At 38.4% G+C, this 17,296-nt stretch overlaps 1 long non-coding RNA gene across 1 annotated transcript in view; it reads left to right on the forward strand.

Moving 5' to 3' along the window:
- The window catches only part of LOC132597565 (uncharacterized), a 49,589-nt gene extending 41,590 nt beyond the window's left edge, over window positions 1-7,999 (forward strand). The window contains exons 5-8 of the long non-coding RNA XR_009564464.2: window positions 547-606; window positions 1,139-1,343; window positions 2,215-2,355; window positions 6,623-7,999. This is a non-coding gene — a long non-coding RNA (uncharacterized lncRNA). The remainder of the gene's footprint in view (window positions 1-546; window positions 607-1,138; window positions 1,344-2,214; window positions 2,356-6,622) is intronic.
- The last annotated feature ends 9,297 nt before the right edge of the window (window positions 8,000-17,296 follow it).

The following is a 17,296-nucleotide window of genomic DNA, read 5'->3' on the forward strand; positions in this document are numbered from 1 at the left end:
TGTGTGTGTGTGTGTATATATGTTTTCATTTCTTTTGGTTTACTATATATTTTGGCACAGTTTTTATTTTGCCTTATATTGTTTTCCATTCAAGTGTCAAGTTGACACACCAAGGTTATAAACTCCAGGTATTTATTTAATATTCCACATATTGCTCAGCCCATGCTAATTGCCTAGTAAATGATCAATATTTTGAACTGAGATAGATTGAGAACAATAATAACTACTCAAATGACTTTCAGGAAGCACCTGAGAAGGGAAGGGAGAAGGTGATTCAGTGTTGTTGATGGACATACTGACTGACCTCCCTTATTTCCACCTTTTGAAAAATGAATTGATTTGCTTTAGATCCAGGAAAAGGATGCAGTGTGGAGTCCATAAAGAAATTTTCAGTCTCAGGTGATAAGAGTTATAGTTTGAATACTACACATAAATGGGGAGAATTAATCCAACTTCATCCTGGTGAAAATCTGAAGTGACACCTTCCTCAAAATAGAAATAAAATATACTTTATCACATTGCTAGAAAGTGTCCTTTCTCTTTCAGCTGCTTTTCAACCAATCTAAGCTGTGCTTAAGGAAACTGACCATGCCATTGAGAATTTAGGTAAGATTTATATTCCAGCTCTCAGATATGGCTGTAGAGAGCATGTATGTAGAAATATATGCAGGAATGCCTTTGTAATGCTCAATAAGTTTCTGTAAGTTCAGTTCCTTTATCTGGCATGGAAGACACTGAGGTTTTTAATAGGGTAGAAATGTGGGATTTGAAATAGCCGACTGCCAAAAAAAAAAAAAAAGTGCTGAGCAAAGGGAGTGCTACCAACCTTAACCACGATATACTGAATGATTCTGTTACTGGGAGATGGGACTCCTTCCATTGTAATTCTTGAGAGCTAGTAATAATGGGGACTTTTAAAAAATATTCATGAGATTTTCTATTATGCATTTTCTTATCCTAGTCTTGCTTCCATTCTGCCAAAAATTTGCCTAGGGGAGATTTAGAATTGATAAAATAGGAGTGGAAAGAGGGAAAAATTGTGTTACTATTCAGCTTTTGACACCAAAATTCAGCAAGTTTTTTTGGAGAAAAATAGAGCAAACGGTCTCTAAACTGCTTTATCTCCTCCTTTTGTAAGGTGAGACTGGTAATCCTAGTCATGGTGTTTTGCATAAGGAAGATGCCATCAACACAAGGAGAGGAAGACTGAGAAAGAAACACCCATTCTAGGTCTGGCTGATTAGGAGGTGCTACAGACAGTAGAAGGAAGCAGAGTGAGCAGGAGAAGCTTCAAGCCCGCTGCTCTCACTGCCTCTACCCAACCTCAAAGCACAGACTCCTGGGTAAGAAACAGAGGACTCTATTAATCATAGCAATAGCATTAGCCAGAGTGTCAGCCTTTGCATCAACTCCTCAAGCCTGAATGCCCACAGTGTGACAGGAAATGGCCACCTCACTCCTGCAATGCAGTTGACTGCACTTCCAAGCTTAGGAAACCTGAATCCTTTATAATGGACAGTGAGCCTGTCTGACCTTTGCCCAGGAAATAAACATTGTCTTATTATCCCAGTCAAGAAAGAAATCTGCCTTCTGTCCCAGAGGGAGCTGCTGTCCCCCAAATCTGTTCGCTATTGAAAAGATAGTCTGGAGCAAAGGCAGTAAGTGCCTCTAAGATGTACAAAAACATGGAACCCATGGAGGACTGTGAGCCAGTAATCAATACTTGATAAAAACCTTCAAGATAGGCATAGTTCACTCACTTCTCAGAGAAGGGAAATGATGAGGGTCGGAGAAGTTAAGGAACTCACCCTAGGCCTCACAGTGGTGCAGCTGGAATTTATACCTAGACCCCTCTCCTTCCATACCTTCTCCCCACCAAACCACTCTCAAAAGCCATGCCTGTTTACGGTCTATGTTTATGACAAGACAAAACTCATGACTGAATTCTTCTAGGAGGAAAATTTCTATCAGCTTACTGTGCACCTCCCTCTACCCCAGGATGACAAATGTTATTTCTGGAAAGATATCTCAGAAGAATTAGAACAAAACTGTTTAAATGAATTTAGCATGCCTCCCCCAAAGTGGGATGTCTTTATAGTAGGACCCCAAATTTTAATTGTCAAAAAAAGAGGGAAAAGAAAGAGCTGTTGTCCAAAGTGAAAGAATATCTTAGGAATCTGAATGGAGCATTTGTCTTCTGTTACCCATTTCCAGAAATCGAGCTGACACAAACCTGTGAGGAGTGGAAATACCTATCCTGGAAGGATGGAAAAGAAGAGAGAGCATTTTGTCCAAACCTGGGTGGATTTGGTAGCTTGTTTCCAAGATGGCCACCATCAGTTTCTTCCCCTCCCTGTGAATATATTTCATTCTCCTCAAGAGAAGTAGTGTCTATTCCTCTCTTTCTCTACCCGCCCCCTTGAACTGGCTGGACTTAGTGAATTCTTTTATAGAAAATGCAACAAAAATGGCATTCCAGTACTTCTAAGGCTAGGTCCTAAGAAATCTTGCAGCTTCTGTCCAGGTCTCTTGAAACACCTGCTCATGGGAAATTGTAAAAAGTCTGGCTACCCTGAGACTCTCATGCTGTAAGGAAGCACAAGCTGGCCTCCTGGAGAGAGAGAGATGTCCAGCCAACCACACACTTCCAGCCATACCGGCTCATACACCAGTCATATAAGCTAAGGAGCCATTGTTTACATTGTGAGCTAATTGGAAGTTTAAAAGGGCAATTACAACTTAAAAGTGAATATTTTGCAGAGTTAATAGGATTATATTTCTAATAATATTTTAAATCTATGAAGTTGGTAAACTTAACATTCTGGGGTGGTATATCTCACCAAGAGTTATTTTGCCCTCCAGAGGACATTTGGCCACGTCTAGAGACATGTTTAGTTGTCACAACTGGGGTTAGGGGTGCTACTGGCTTCTAGTGGGTAGAGGCCAGAGATGCTACTAAACATGATGCACAGGACAGTCGCCCATAACAGAGAATTATCCAGCCCAAGTTGTCAATAGTGCCATAGTTGAGGAACTGTGTTCTACGATACCACAGGCAATTGTATTTGAATAAGTGGTTTGGCAACACATTTCTCAGGTAAATTTATGACTTCTTACATTTGAAGAGAGGTGTTTCTTGTCCAAAATAAAAGTTTAAATGTTTATGTGGATTAGAACATATGGGTTTGAGTCTAATTCATAAAGATACATTTTTTCATATATTTATTTGGCATTTTATCTGCAGTAGGCAATGCACTAGGCACTGTGGATTTCAAAGTAAGTTCCCTGCCTTCTATGAGCTACTATCTAATGTGGAGATAGGTCAACAATCACGTTACCATAGGATAATTGTAGGACTAGAGATTGGAAAATAGGACACAGAACACCAAAGTTGACAAACGATTCACAGGAAAGACTTCAAGAGGAAAGAGCTCTGGGCTGAAACTGTGTGGCTAAGTAGAAATATTTCAGACTGGAGGCTGGAGAAGAACAGACTTCAGAGCCGGGACACCATGAAAAGCATACTTGGCGTACAAACCTAATTAGTTTTAGAAAATAAATTGTGATTTCCTTTAATAGTATATGGAACAATTAGGAGTTAAATCTAAAATCATTACAGACTTCTGAAATTTTGATTCGAAAATGTATGGCTGATAACATACATCTCCAAGGAGAAAATCAAGAAAAATAAAGAAGTTCAGAATCTAACTTTCTTCACGGTCTAGAGAAATAAAAAGCACAAAGACAAGTTTGGCCATGGCTAAGAAGAGAAGATTTAAAGCAGAAAAAAGCTTTTTAAGGACCCCAAATGAGCATTATATGTAAAGGTAGAGAATAAAGGAGAATTATAACCAGCATGCAGGAAGCATTAGATGTAAAAAGCACAGGTTTAACTTTGGAAAATAAGTTTGCCTTTGTTGTTGTCTAAATTCTTTTTCAGGTTGGAACAATCATTTTAAAAATTCCATTTAAAACCCAGGAGATCTTTATGATAAACAACCCAAAGTGTCTTATGCTATCACATACCTTCAGTTTTCCCACATTTTCCCATAGAGACACGAAAAACCCCTGTGGACTTCAGAATATCTTAAGGACTTCAGTCATACAATATTATGGTATCACTAGGAAGTTTTTATGATTCAAAAATCATATGGTATGACATTTTAAAATAGCCCCAAAGACTATCATAGCATTTTTATAATCATTTGCTACAATGATGTATTCTAACACCCAAGAAAATGTACCTGATTTCAAAAGACACGTTTCCCTTGGCAAAACACCTGTTTCAAAATGGAACAAAGCTGCTTTCTTCACAGCATACTCTGAAAGCATGGCACATCACTGAAGTGAATATGTTAAAGGGTTGTGGACTAACACAAAACCAACACCAGAATCCCAGTGCACCAGCTTGACCTGGTTATACTTAACTAGATTAGGATCCAGGCTCTCTCCCTAGGCACTAAGAAACCCTGTTTTTGAACAATCAGTTGTTATATAATAATTTCAAAGTAGGTAAGTGGGACTTAAGTAAGTACAGCTAGTGCATGAGTGTCCCAAATACAAAGTACATGGTGTGATGATCTCTTTGCAGAAAGCAGAAATCAGATCATGCCCAAAGGAACTCGTTTAGATTCTTCTCGTTCATGCACGTTTCCTCGAAAATGTTTCTCAAAGTGTGGTTCTCAGACCACTTGCACCCATAAAATCTGGGTGCAAAACTTTATTAAAAGTTTTCTTGGTGCTCTCTCAGACCTTGTGGATAGGAATCTTTAAGTTGATTCTTAGGCATGCTAGAGTTTGAGACCCATATCTTCATGTCAAGAGTCTAGCAAAATTTTGCATGAGGAAGTTACTTATTTTGCATTGAATTCACTCAGTATATATAAAATAATACTGAAAATATGAACATTCACTTCTTTAACTGATGGTATTAGAACTGAGCAGAACCCTGCATGTGCCCTGCCTCTTGTTTGTAGAAAAACCAAAGTCTTCCAGGCCTCCCTGAGTCACAAAACGAAGACTCAAGCAGTTAATAATTAGGACAATAGAGTCACAGACTCAGTGTCTGATGCACATTCCTGAGTTGTTTTACATACTATAACTGCCACCAAAGGGAAAAAGCTGCATGATGACCAGACTGCATCCATGACATAATCTCTTCCATCTTAAGCAGTACTGAATCTACGGCTAGCACAATTCCAAGAACTGGCCTTGCGAGAATGGGATTAATACTATTGCTCATAATAGTCTATCTTTGTGGACATCAAAATAATTTTAACTTGTTCTACCCATATATGTAAATGGGCAACTAAAACTGTCAAAAAGAGATGCTACAGACCCATATCGATATATTCTGACTCTTAAGAATACGGTATCCTATGTCGGCAAGAAGAAATTACAGAAGATGGACCTTCACCCATAATCCCATAGAAATGGAATGATATTCTGACAAGTGGGTATTTGTAAGCAGCTTTTGGCAGGAAAGAGCTCTTTGTGGGAAAGAGCTCTCTGCAGGAGGCCCCTTTGTCTTGTCACTTTAGCAAATCTATATTGAAACTAACCTTAAACCAGCACCCCCATGCTCTACTCATCTCCTGCCCAAGCTCACCTTTCAAATCTTTTGATCACACAATACCTTGCCTAACCTGTTGGTTCTTTCCATAGATCAAAGAAGTAGCAGTGAAGAATAAGTAATTAACAGATGACCATATCTCTTCCCTAGCTTCCCCTTCAGCAATCTCCAAACAAACTGTGTGAACAAGATAGCAACTAAAGAAAGATCACAAAAGGTTGACAAGCCTGTATGCAGTAGGGGATGGCGACAGCTCTGACCCCTTATCTCAATGATTGAGATTACTGCCCTTTTCCCTTCAAAAACCTTCATGGCCGAGCAGAATCTCTGGAGTTAGTTTTTGGGGACACTGAGTCCACCTTCTCCCCAGATTGCTGGCTTTCTGATTAAAAGCAGTGGTTTCCATTTCTACCAACACTTGCCTCTTGGGTATTGATTTTTGAGCAGTGAGCAGCCGGACCTGAGTTCAGTAACAGTATTGAGTGTTATTAGCCTCTATCTGCATGATGGGATATCCACATTTCGTGGCGGGGGTGGGGAGAGAAGAACAACTACTGATTCATTGCTTAAGAAATAAAATATTTCATTATAACATTTGTCAAAGCCAGGGAGCCATCATAGTATGTATTCATACTATTTACTTAGTTCCCACTTTAGAAAAGTCTTGTGAGGGTGTGTTTCTCCAGATAGAGGAGTCTGATTCACAAATACGATTTCTCTGAAAAACATTTTTTTCTTTTAAATTTTAAGGTATGAATGTGACTTGGCCCAGGAAAGGATTATTGATTTAACTTGAGAGCCAAAACAATCTGGGGTAACATCCTTAAAAAGAGTAAAGTATGATGTACTGACAGGATATTTTTCAGACATGTGATGTATCATATAAAAACACCAATCTTAAAATCATGCTCCCCTCTAGGTCTTTTCAGTATGCCCATGACCAGCCCCTAGCAAAATGTTGTTAATACCTTGGGTGGGAGGGTTGGGTAGTGGAAGGAATTTATATATTCCTGACTGAATAAATGAAATACATTTCTCCTCCCCTCACAGCTCATTGTTCCTGAAGTGGATTTTCAGAAGAGCTGATCCATTGGTTAGCCAAAGACCTCTGGCTTCATGGAAATATATAAGCTTGACCAGATAGATTCCTCTTACTGCCAATTTGGAGTCATGAGAAAGATGAGTGAGCAGAGGAAATGGCAATGAGAAAAAGAAACCCAAAGGAGCAGACATGAGACAGAGAAGAGACCACAAAGCCTCTGAAAGACTGAAGTTGGTTTTCCAGTTCTAGGTGACATGAGACCTAGCTGAATGCCTTTAGGTGTCCTTGTATTCCATGAGACCTCTGAATACCTAGAATAGCCCCATTCCCCATTGATGTGAGCTTTTTAGTGGGCCTCTGTTCTTGCAACCTTGAAAAGAAAAGTACGGTTGCTCACAGAATGTGATGAATAATTGTGTTACAAAGCATTTACAATGGGGATCTGCCTCCTCACCTGGTTTTATTAATAGCCTGGCCTCTCTGAAGTAGCTCCTGGGTCTTTTATCAGTATTTTGTTGCTTATCTTGTGGATAAGAATTACACAGAGAAGAAGGTATTTGGACTCATATCACACTATCTTAACTTGGGTAAACATTGTCTTTAATCAGTTGAATTCCCTTAAAGGGATGGAAACTAACATTTAAGTACATTGCATGTGCAAAGATCTCTATGTCATTAGTTCTTCAATCCTCACAGCTTTATAAGGTTCAGACTCAGGGAGGTCCATTGACTTGCTCAGTGATCAAAGTTAGAAAATGGTAATGTTTATGCACAATCCAGGCCTCTATTCAAGAGTTCAAAACTCTTTCAACTAGACCAGTGACTCACAAAATGTGGTACACTGATCAAATATGCTATCCAAGATTATTTTAAATACATTATGAAAAAACATTTTTAAAGTTTAAAATTACACATTTATTTTAGTATACATTAGAAAAATAATGAGAATCGAGTTTTATGAACATATGTATATACATGTATACAGTAAATAATAGTACAGATGGCATGTAGATATGGTAAAAATCTTAGAGATGATCAAAGTTTTAAACCCTCATCATATCAAGTTCATGTGAAATTACAAACAACATCTTGAAAATCTCTTAAAAGTGATCCAGTGGCCACGTTAAGTTCAAGATTTGGATGTAAACCAAATATTTTAAGAAAGAGTAGGTCTGTAGCAGTCTATCTACATATTATGATAGAAGACATAGAAGACGTTGCATTTTTTTCCTAGATCTCACTAGTGTCATTGCTGTTCAAGATATTAAAATATAAAAATATGATATTTTTCTACCTCTTATACGTGTGCATTAAAATTTTTGAGTAATCATATAAGCAAACACTGTAAACTATTCTAATGTTTTAACAAATGCTATAAAGACAAGCATACACTCAACAACTTTGTACATTTTGAGAATGGTTTCCAGGTAATCAGTAAAACAAGGACAGGTTAACACAGGGTAATAATGAAGGTCAAGGGACTTCAGCCTCTGAAGAAATAATCCTTCAGTGATACACTGCCTGGGGTGTCATACCCAAATGATGAGATGGATCTGGGAAACTAATATGACGAAGAAATCAAAACGGTTAGTTACTGGACACTCTGAGCACAAACACAGGAACGTTCTCAGCCAAATAGAATATCCTTCACATATTAAGTCTGAATTTCCTTCAAAGAAATGTAAATGTGCAATTAAAGGGATTTCTGACACTGAATCCTTACAGATGCATGGGGGCCAGAGTACAGTGACAATAGGACTGGATTAAGGAGTCCAGATTCTATTCTGCCAGCTCCATCCTCTGCTGAGAGACTTTGGGTAAGGCTTTCACCACCCCAAATCTCCATTTCATCACTCAGAAGCTGTGAATAAAAATACGTACCTGCCTAGATCAAAAGATTATTGTAAAGGTACATTATACATTATAAAGTGCTATATACCTGTTAAGCAATGTTACGCTTAGAAAAAATAGTTGAAAAGTTCAAATTTTCCTCCTTATAATGAGCTTTGCTTGTCTTATTTTCTCCTATTTTGCAAAGATTGGTGTGTTTCTCTTAAGAAGCACAATTATTCTGGAACACAGAATAGCATTCACAATTTGAAGACTGGAAGCACGTTTATAATGGGAAATAGGGGAAATCCTGTATTAAAGAAAGGATTTTTTTCCCCAAGAACAATCACAGCAGATTAGGTGGTTTATTGGATGAGATGGTTCAACTTAAACAAACAAAAAACTGCTGTTCTTGGAATTCTAATGAGGAATGCGTTTATTTTTCACAACATGGGCTCCACCAGCCTGGTGAAATATTTGAAGTGAGGAATTCATGTTCCCTGCATCTGGTCATGCCAATCATCGCTAGCTGGTTTGAAAATGTTCTCCTTTCTTTTATTGCCAACGTGGATCTTGCCGAGGTTCTGAAAGTCTGTGTAATCATTTTGTTTTCTAAGTCCTCATGGAGTTTATCTTTCCAGAGTAAAATCACTCTAGAAGAAGCTTTAATCAACAGCCTTGCCGAGTGAGATGGATGCACAGTTACATGTAAGTATAAAAAGCCTTTTTTTTTTTCCTGTTAAATTACTTTAGAAACAGTTCTGTATGCCTTGATAAACTGACTTTACTTTTGCCTAAGATAAACACTGCCCTTGAAAATTACTTGGTACCTTCTGCCCTTGGTTAGATGTCAAATCTGATGAACATTTCTAAATGCCCTGTCTCTTCCAGATGACCTGTGGAGGTGGCTTTAAGTACTGTGATTCTAAATTGCCTTTTATTTCTCAGTAATATTCTTCTGCTCCACTATGTGGAAGTGGAAGAAAGGTTGCTTATTGTACCCTCTAGTGGTGATTGTGACATTCTTAAAAATACTTTTATTTCATTCTTTGGCCTTTTCCTTTATATATAGTATAAATACTATATATACTTAAATACTATATATATTTACTTTAAAATATATGTATTTAATTCTTTCGATTTATACTGTAAATTGTACAGTATAAAAGAAATTTATCAACCTTTAAGGAGATACAAATAATGTAAATCATTTGCATTACACTGTCTTGGTGTTTATGAATGCATCAAAAATAGGTTCATAGGATATTGACTCATTTTCCTCACATTTCATTTACCCAAATTTTATTCCACTTTTAAAAAGTGTTCTAATTTCCTGTCTTCCATTTGGAATATTGTCAGTAGGCAGTTATTCACACCACTGGAGGAAGTTATATATATAGAATTCTACATGTCCCAAAATGTCATTATATTTTGGTTTAGAGTTCCTTTTTACTCATGCTTAGTCATGAGTACATCTCATTTTCTAAGAATTCACAACATTTGAAATAAAATAAAGAAGCCACCCATGGAACTTCTGATTCTATAGGAACTAAGAATTTGTCCACTATTCCTGCCTTTTTCACTCTGCTTTCTCTACCTCAAGAAGGACCAGGGAACATTTTTAAATTGAGGAAAAACACATTTTGAAAGAACATCTGCCAAGATGGTTGCTATGTCTCTATCTACATTCTTCTCAGGTAGAAATTTTTTTTTGTATAAATTTATTTATTTATTTTTGGCCATGCTGGGTCTTCGTTGCTGTGCACCGGCTTTCTCTAGTTGCACCGAGTGGGGACTACTCTTCGTTGCGGTGCACGGTCTTCTCATTGCCATGGCTTCTCTTATTGCGGCTCGTGGGCTCTAGGCACATGGGCTTCAGTAGTTGTGGCGCACGGGCTTAGTTGCTCCATCGCATGTGGGATCTTCCGGGGCCAGGGCTTGAACCCGTGTCCCCCGCATTGGCAGGCAGATTCTCAACCACCCCGCCACCAGGGAAGTCCTCAGGTAGAAGTTTAATTAGATATTTTCTTCCAAACTTCTTGCTTCCAAATTCCTAATCGGTTACACTTTGTATATAGATGATGACGATAAAGGCAGTTAAGGGGCTTCCCTGGTGGCGCAGTGGTTGAGAGTCTGCCTGCCGGTGCAGGGGACGCGGGTTCGTGCCCCGGTCTGGGAAGATCCCACATGGCGCGGAGCGGATAGGCCCGTGAGCCATGGCCACTAGGCCTGCGCGTCCAGAGCCTGTGCTCCGCAACGGAGAGGCCACATCAGGGAGAGGCCCACGTACTGCAAAAAAATAAATAAATAAAGGCAGTTAAGGAAAAGAAAGGAGCTAATCAAGCAGAACAGGTGATTCTCAACAAAAACTTGAAATTAAGGGTTGTCTGCAACTGAGGGTAATCAAGAGATAACCATAAATTAAAATGACTAATAAATAGATAAAAATGTCTTGTTTCTGCATAAAAAGACTCAGTATTTTGAGATGTCAGTTTCCCTAGATTAATCCATAAATTCAATGACAACCCAGCAGAATTTTTTTTTTAACATTTTTATTGGAATAGAATTCCCAGTAGAATTTTAATATACTTGACCAAATGTTTCTGAAGTTTATCTGAAAGAATGTGCAAGTGAAAATAACCAAGAACAACAACAAAATTAAAATAAGGGTACTAGAGGGAAGGACTAGATTTAACATGTGTTTAAAAGTGATAGGAAGCCATAATAAAACAGTATGTTAACAGCCTAGTAAGAGAGAGGCATATCAGTGGAATAGGAAAACAAACAGTAATATGTGGTATTTTAGTAAATGCTAATATTGACATTTTGCATTAGTGAGCAAAAAGGGATTAGAACATTTTGCATTAGTGAGCAAAAAGGGACTAGCTCTCTTTAGTCACTAAGAGAAAGACAACCCAATAGAAAAATTGGCAAAGGATATAAATAGGGAAACCACAGATGAACAAATACAAATGGGCAGAAAACAATGAAAAATCTTGTTCAATCTCATTAATAAATACAGAAACATAAATCTAAACAGGCTTAAAAATTTCATCTGATCATCTTGGCAAAGATGAAAAGAGTTGATAATGAAAAATTTGTAAAGTAGAAATTTCGGCACTGTAGGTAGGAATGTAAATTAATATAATCTTTTGGGAGGTAAATTTGGCAATACTTATTAAAATATTTCTGACTCAGTAATTTCACTTCTACACTTTTAGGACTTTATTCTACAGAAATACTTTGCATGAATATTCAGAGATACATGTATAAAGCTGGTTTTGTTTTGTTTTGTTTTTGCTGCACCGCGTGGCATGCAGGATCTTAGTTCCATGACCAGGGATTGAACCCATGCCCCCTGCAGTGGAAGCACGGATTCTTAACCACTGGACTGCCAGGGAGGTCCCCTAAAGCTGTTTTTATATTATTAAAAATGACCCAAATGCACTGTGGAAAAAAGTATGGTAGCTCTTCAAAAAAAAAAAAAAAATTAAACATAGTAACTTAATAGAACATGGTAATTTCACATGATCCAGCAATTCTACTTCTGGGTATATACCCCAAAGATATGAAAGCAGGGACTCACACAGATATCTGTACACCTATGTTCATATCAGCATTATTCATAATAGCCTAAGGTAAAAGCAACCCAAATGTCCATCTGTGAATGGATAAACAAAATATTTTACAGTTTGACCCTTGAGCAACATAGGTTTGAACTGCCTGGGTCCATTTATACATGGATTTTTTTTCAGTACTAAATACTGTTGTACTGCATGATCCGTAGTTGGTTAAATCTGTGGATGTGAAATGGCAGATATAGAGGAACCTTGGACATGGAGTGCCAACTATAAGTTATATGCAGATTTTTGACTGCACAGAGGGTTGGTGTCCCTAACCGCTGAGTTGTTCAAGGGCCAACTGTACATACATACAATGAAATTTTATTCAGCCTTAAAAAGGAAGAAAATTTTAACACATGCTACAACATGGGTGAACCCTGAAAACATTATACTAAGAAATAAGCCAGTCACAAAAGGACAAGTATGGTATGATTCCACTTAGATTAGGTACCTGGAATAGTCAAATTCATAGAGGCAGAAAGTAGGTTAGTGGTTGCCAGGATCTGGAGGGAAGAGAGAATGGAGTTACTGTTTAAAGGACATAGAGTTTCAGTTGGGGATGAAAAGTTCTGAAGATGTATGGAGGTGATGGTTGTATGACACTGTGAATGTACTAAATGCCACAGAGCTATATACTTAAAAAATGGTTAAAATGGTAAATTTTATGTATGTTTAACCACAATGAAAAAGTATTGGATGGTATATGGTGGAGTACATATTAAATTTACATTATCTATTAAGGTATTTTTGAAATAAATACTTGTTGCAATATCAAAAAAATTACCAAAATGTTCATCAGAAAACTATAGTATAGGGCTTCCCTGGTGGTGCAGTGGTTGGGAGTCTGCCTGCCAATGCAGGGGACACAGGTTCGTGCCCCGGTCCGGGAGGATCCCACATACTGCGGAGCAGCTGGGCCCGTGAGCCATGGCCGCTAAGCCTGCGTGTCCGGAGCCGGTGCTCCACATCGGGAGGGGCCGCAACAGTGAGAGGCCTGCGTACCGCAAAAAAACAAAGCAAAACAAAAAAACTGTAGTATAACCATTTAATGGAATAGCATGCAGCTATTGAAAAGAATGATGTGAATATGTACGTATTTGGAATGATGTACAAAATACATTAATGAAATGAGGAAATGGAAGTGGAAAATTGTATTGTAGTTATTTTATATACTTCTTTTATAAAAATAATATTACATCAAGTTAGCCAAGGGTAAGTCTATCTAACGCATATGATGGAAAAAGCATCGTCTTTGTGATTGTCTTCTTGGTGATACAGAGTTAGATCTCATTCTTATATATAGGAGTTGGGTTTCCCTGCAAGCAATGGATGTTCTCCATACTAGGAAGAGATTCATCCTGAGACGGAAAATGGGGACTTAGTGAGCAAGAATTAGACTGAGATAAGGAGAAAATTTTCCTCTTTTCTGGGTTTGAAAATGGGAGATTATGAGAGGCCAGGAGCCCTGACCTGTGCCCTATCACATGGAGACAAGCTGGTAAGTCAGGAAATTGGCTCAGCCCACAGGGGACCCAGAGCAGGCTGGACACGAGCTGCAGCAGCAATTTATTTTTCATATTGGACTTCCCTTCCATTAGTCCCTGTCCTTCTGTAAGGTCAGCAGATCGAGGAGAAATTACTGGAGAGCTTATGTCCATGCTAGTCGCCAGTTGTCACTGCCAGAGGGTTCCTATGTCCTGTGAAATGAAGGTGGTGAGTTTCATCCCCGGAGCAAGGAGGGGCACTTTGACAGGAAGAGAGGACCAGAAGGGAAGAGCCCCAGGGACATGTTCCTTAGCAGATGTTAGGTACCAAAAAACTGTTAGAAATATCTGAGGGACAGTCTTTGTAGGGGATTCCATCTTAATAAAGAAGACTGGGGAGAGGCCTCACCATCATGGTTTGGATTAGAATAATTATAACCCAGATGTTATGTGGGGTCTTTCTGACCTTTAAAGATAAAGTGGTTCAACACCCATCTCCAATTTCAAGCCCTATAGATTCTAAAACTTCCCAGAATGTTCTGTGAGTTCAAGGGAATCAGGCAGCGAAGAAGGAAGGGACTTACGTCTCATGGCCCCCTCTGGTGTGGACTCCCTCCATAGCTTCAATATGGTTTTGACACTCAGCCCCAGGACCTGTTTTCACAAGGAAAGCTCACTCATAGGAAGCATTCTGTGGCTATAACAATCTTTACTAAACTACTGGGGGCCGTGGAAGAGGTGGCACCAGCACTGCACACAAATGGCATGAAACACCCCATAAGAGACCCTGGTCTCTGTGCTTCTTGTTACCTTAGCACCATGAAATCTCTTCACTCCTCCGTACAGTCTCACAACCTCCTTTCTACCCCCCCTCATTTATTTCCCCCTGATTATTTCTTCTCAACTCTGCCCTCTACCCATTTTTAAATGAAAAAGGAAGAACTCCTCTCCTTGTCTCACAAAGAGCAATTCTGCCCTATTTTCTGAAGTTTGGGTATCAACCTACACCTTGGCCAATACGTTTAAGGGTTTACCTTTCAACTCAATCATTTATTAAGGTGTTTCTCCAGCTTTAATCTGTGACAAATTTTCAGGTCAGCAGTTAAGATAAAAATATTCCCACCTTATTGTCTAATAGATAAATAAATGATAGATGTGGATAGCGCCTCGAAAGGCTAGGAGACAATTGACTGAACTATCAACAGTAAACTATCTCTAAGGGAGTAGATCATGGATTACTTTCATTTTCTGCATCGGGTATTTTCAGTGACTTTTGAATTTCTTCTTAATTTTCATATTCGAATATAGTTGATTTACAATATTGTGTCAGATGTACAGCAGAGTGATTCAGTTACACATATACATGTATCTAATTTTTTCAGATTCTTTTCCAACATAGGTTATTACAGAGTACTGAGTAGAGTTCCCTATGTTATACAGTAGGTCCTTGTTGATTATCTGTTTTATATATAGTAGTGTGTGTATGTTAATCCCAAACTCCTAATTTATCCCTCCCCCCCGCAACCTTCCCCCTTTGGTAAACATAAGTTCGTTTTTGAAGTCTGTTAGTCTTTCTGTTTTGTAAATAAGTTCATTTGTATCATTTTTTTAAACTCACATAAAAGTGATACCATATATTTGTCTTCGTCTGACTTACTTCACTCAGTATGACAATCTCTAGGTCCATCTGTGTTGCTGCAAATGGCATTATTATTTCATTCTTTTTATTATGGCTGAGTAATGTTCCATTGTATATATGTACCACATCTTTATCCTTTCCTCTGTCAGTGGACATTTAGGTTGCTTCAGTGTCTTGGCTACTGTAAATAGTGCTGCAGTGCACATTGGGGTGCATGTTTCTTTTAGAGTTATGGTTTTCTCCAGATATATGCCCAGGAGTGGGATTGCCGGGTCATATGGTAGTTCTATTGTTAGTTTTTTAAGGAACCTCCATCATACTGTTCTTCATAGTGGCTGCACCAATTTACATTCCCACCAACAGTGTAGGAGGGTTCCCTTTTCTCCACACCCTCTCTAGCATCTATGTTTGTAGATTTTTTTTTTTTTTTTTACACTGGTAGGCGGGCCTCTCACTGCTGTGGCTTCTCCCGTTGCGGAGCACAGGCTGCGGACGCGCAGACTCAGCAGCCATGGCTCACGGGCCCAGCCACTCCGCTGCATGTGAGATCTTCCCGGACCGGGGCACGAACCCACGTCCCCTGCATCAGCAGGTGGACTCTCAACCACTGCGCCACCAGGGAAGCCCTATGTTTGTAGATTTTTGATGATGGCCATTCTGACTGGTGTGAGGTGATACCTCATGGTAGTTTTGATTTGCATTTCTCTAATAATTAGCGATGTTGAGTATCTTTTCATGTTCTTTTTGGCCATCTGTATGTCTTCTTTGGAGAAATGTCTATTTAGATTTTCTGCTCATTTTTTGGGTTGGGCTTTTTTTTTTTTGATATTCAGCTGCATGAGCTGTTTATATATTTTGGAGATTAATCCCTTGTCAGCTGCATCATTTGCAAATATTTTCTCCCATTCTGTGAGTTGTCTTTTTGTTTTGTTTATGGTTTCCTTTGCTGTGCAAAAGCTTGTAAGTTTCATTAGGCCCCATTTGTTTATTTTTATTTTCATTACTCTAGGAGGTGGATCCAAAAAGATATTACTGTGATTCATGTCAAAAAGTGTTCTATATTTTCCTCTAAGAGTTTATAGTATCTAGTCTTACACTTAGGTCTTTATCCATTTTGAGTTTATTTTTGTGTATGGTGTTAGGCAGTGTTCTAATTTCTTCTTTTACATGTAGCTGTCCAGTTTTCCCAGCACCACTTATTGAAGAGACTGTCTTTTCTCCATTGTATGTTCTTGCCTCCTTTGTTGTAGATTAATTGACCATAAGTGTGTGAGTTTATTTCTGGGCTTTCTGTCCTGTTCTTGAATTTTCACAATAAGCATTTATCTCTTCCCTCTGGAACTTCAAAGATGTACCCCTTGTCCTTGGGGAGCTCAGTGCACAGAGCCCAGGTATCAAACCCAGTGTGATACAGCTGATCAGTACAGCTTGTCCCTGGCCATCCAAAGAACTAAGATGTCTAATTGTATTATCTGTACTTGTTGAATTAATTTTATACAGCTGTGAAATATTTTCTGAGTGACAATAGACCCACTTTCTGTCTCCCTAGAACTGTAAGTTGCCACAAGTTCCTAGTTTTGATGGGTCTCCCTAATGGGATCCTTCTAATAAAATTGGTATTTGATTTTCTCTGTCATTCACGCTGCAATTTATCTTTTTTTGGTTTTAATTGGAAACATCCAAATATTTCCTCTGGAACTATGATGCCCAGGAGCCAGTTATAGTGTTAGTCATACTTTCCTGCTCATCCTGTTAAGAAAGCCAGGGAATTTTAATTCTACTGGGCTTTTTTTACCCAAGGTTTAGAATTTAAATTCTTTCAATATATTTATGAAATGAGACAAGCAGATAGCAAGACCAGTACTGAGTAATTGGAAAGTCAGTTACCTTTTATCTCTTGGTTAAGAAGAGGAAGTAGGTCAGTTCTTTGTTAATATTATTAGCAATAACTATTTATAGCATGATATAAATTACGAGGGGAAAGACAACCTAATTTTGATTTTCAAGCAGGAAGCAATAGCTAACTCATTCTTAAATATATTAAGAATGCAGTGGACCAATTTTTCAGCAAAGTCCTTGATACCTTACAAAAAAATAATAACAAAA

The sequence above is a fragment of the Globicephala melas genome, chromosome 7 (assembly GCF_963455315.2).
Source record: "Globicephala melas chromosome 7, mGloMel1.2, whole genome shotgun sequence".
Classification (NCBI taxonomy): Eukaryota; Metazoa; Chordata; class Mammalia; order Artiodactyla; family Delphinidae; genus Globicephala; species Globicephala melas.